The sequence below is a fragment of the Orycteropus afer genome, unplaced genomic scaffold, assembly GCF_000298275.1.
Source record: "Orycteropus afer afer isolate SDZICR_OR568_19922 unplaced genomic scaffold, OryAfe1.0 scaffold00523, whole genome shotgun sequence".
Lineage (NCBI taxonomy): Eukaryota > Metazoa > Chordata > Mammalia > Tubulidentata > Orycteropodidae > Orycteropus > Orycteropus afer.
Window position 1 is genome coordinate 1,177,211 of NW_006922110.1, and position 2,237 is coordinate 1,179,447.

General features: G+C 35.0%; 1 pseudogene; it reads right to left on the reverse strand.

The window, feature by feature from the left end:
- Positions 1-863: 863 nt before the first annotated feature.
- On the reverse strand, positions 864-1,538 carry LOC103209739 (annotated as a pseudogene).
- Positions 1,539-2,237: the final 699 nt, after the last annotated feature.

Consider the following 2,237-nt stretch of genomic DNA (forward strand, 5'->3'; position numbering starts at 1 on the left):
ATTTCACTAGTGGACTAGAACTAATTTCAAAAATAAAAGAAGCAAGTTAAAATCTTAGAATATAATGATGTAATAATTACAGTTTAAGAGTAGATTGTATACAGCATAAGGGAAAACTGGTTAACTGTGAGACAAATCAACTGAAAAAATTTAGATGAAGCACCATAGAGAAAAAATGGATGGCAAATATTAAACAGCAAATAAGATGCATATGGCATATGTTGAAAAATTCTAACATAGTGGGATATATTTGGATTCATTCCTGAAATAGATAAGAAAGGAATAGTTAAAAGACTGTAGGGACAATATTTGAATGGATTCTAGATGGTAAGTTTTTAAAACCAATGGAATAAATGAAGTCACATTCTATTAAGAAAAAAAGAAAGACAAATACTTAAAAAAATTAATGTTTCTGTACATGTACTATTTATATTTTACCATAGCCAAAGTAGATACACTTTTTTCCTCTCTTTGAGACAAAGTAGTTAAAATTTTGACCTCTTAATGGACCTCTGGTCATATATTTGGCTTGGAAAATATCCAACACAACAAATAGTTCCAATTAATTAATGAAATGAACTAAATCTTTTTTTCAGCTCTCTAGATGCTCATAGAGAACTGACTTCCCTGGTAGATGGCACTTAGGAATCTTGAAAGTCAGTCTCACAGAAAACATTTGTTCAAGCAGAACAAGAAAGATGTTATTTGTTTGTCATTACATAAACGTCATATAAAGCTACCTAATCAACACACTCATTTAAAAAAAAAAAAAAACAACTCATCTGTGACCAAAAAGCAAAAAGTGCAATCATGTTTTTGGGCACCATTCTAATTGTAGTCATATTCAAATATCTAGAAATACCTCAAAACGAGAAAGTGGACGGTGTCCCTAAAGTGCCTGTTGCTCTTGCTACAAAATAGTTGCCAGTCTGATTTAAGTATCTGAAAAAAATGACAGAAATTAAAGGTTTCTGCTCTATTTCAAGAGACTTCACAGAAGGAAGAAGAAGGCCAAGAAATCCATTGGCATGCTTGGTAGCAGCTCACAAAGAGACAAGGCCAAGAATTTTCTGGATGTTCTGTCCAGTCGACACGATACAGAGAATATACAGGAAGATGAAAGAACAATGTGTGATGTCATCATCCCCCAACAAATTTTGATAAGACTGCTCTCGGATATAGGAAAAAAGGGATGACAGGAAGCTTTGACAACACTCTGCCATCAGTTATGGAATTGAACACTCCGTTTAGGGGAGTAAAGCATAAGCTAATTGCAAACATGAATGTCATTTGAACCATTGATAAATCTCTGTCCCTGTTTTTCAGTTTTCCTTCTTGTCTATTTCCGTTTTCTGTTGCTGACAGCTGGCTCTGTTGGTTCCTTCTTCTCTCATTATTTTTTAACTCTATTTTCCACTCCATCCTGCAGTCTTTTGTATCTATCCTGCAAACCAGGCTCCAAGTTATGCCTTCTGCAAGAAGATCTGTACACTCAGACATAAGATGATTAGTAGTGTGTTACCAAACATAGTGCTCATCTCCCACCTCTGTATCTACACTCCTACCCATAAGGGGAGGGGCACTTTAGAGGCAGGAAAAAATGAAGCAAAATAACTTCCCTAGATGCTGCAACCAACATGTAACATACTGACCCTCAGAAGTAAATATATCTTTATATGTAAAGAGATAATTATATGTTTTATCTGCTTTACAATACAAATTGTTGAAACACTATTAGGAGGGTTTTTGTTGTTGTTATTAGTATTTTTTTTTTCCCCCAGGTGTAAAATCCAATCCACAAGTCCAGTAGAGCCAAAATATGACCTTCATTATATCCCACCTGAATTTAGAGGCCATCTAAGGAATATATTGGACACATTGAATACCAATGAGGAAAGGACAGACTAGTTGTGGGATGACATCAAGAACATCATATATGAAGAAAGCAAAAGATCATAAAAAAAGATAGGAATGGAGGAGAGTTCTGTCAAGATAGCAGAATCAGTAATCAAGATATACACACCCTCTGCAACAAAGCAAAGAGAAACCAATTGAAACCAATACAGAAGATGATCCTGGAATCCTGAGCTTTGAAGGGAAGGATAAAGAAATGGATTAAATACCAACTAACAGTAGAACCTGAATGAAAACTGAATAAGGAGACAAACAGAGTAGCAGAATGCTGACTCTCCTAAGGGCACAGCCACTTTGAATATACCCTGGTAACAACCTGAGAA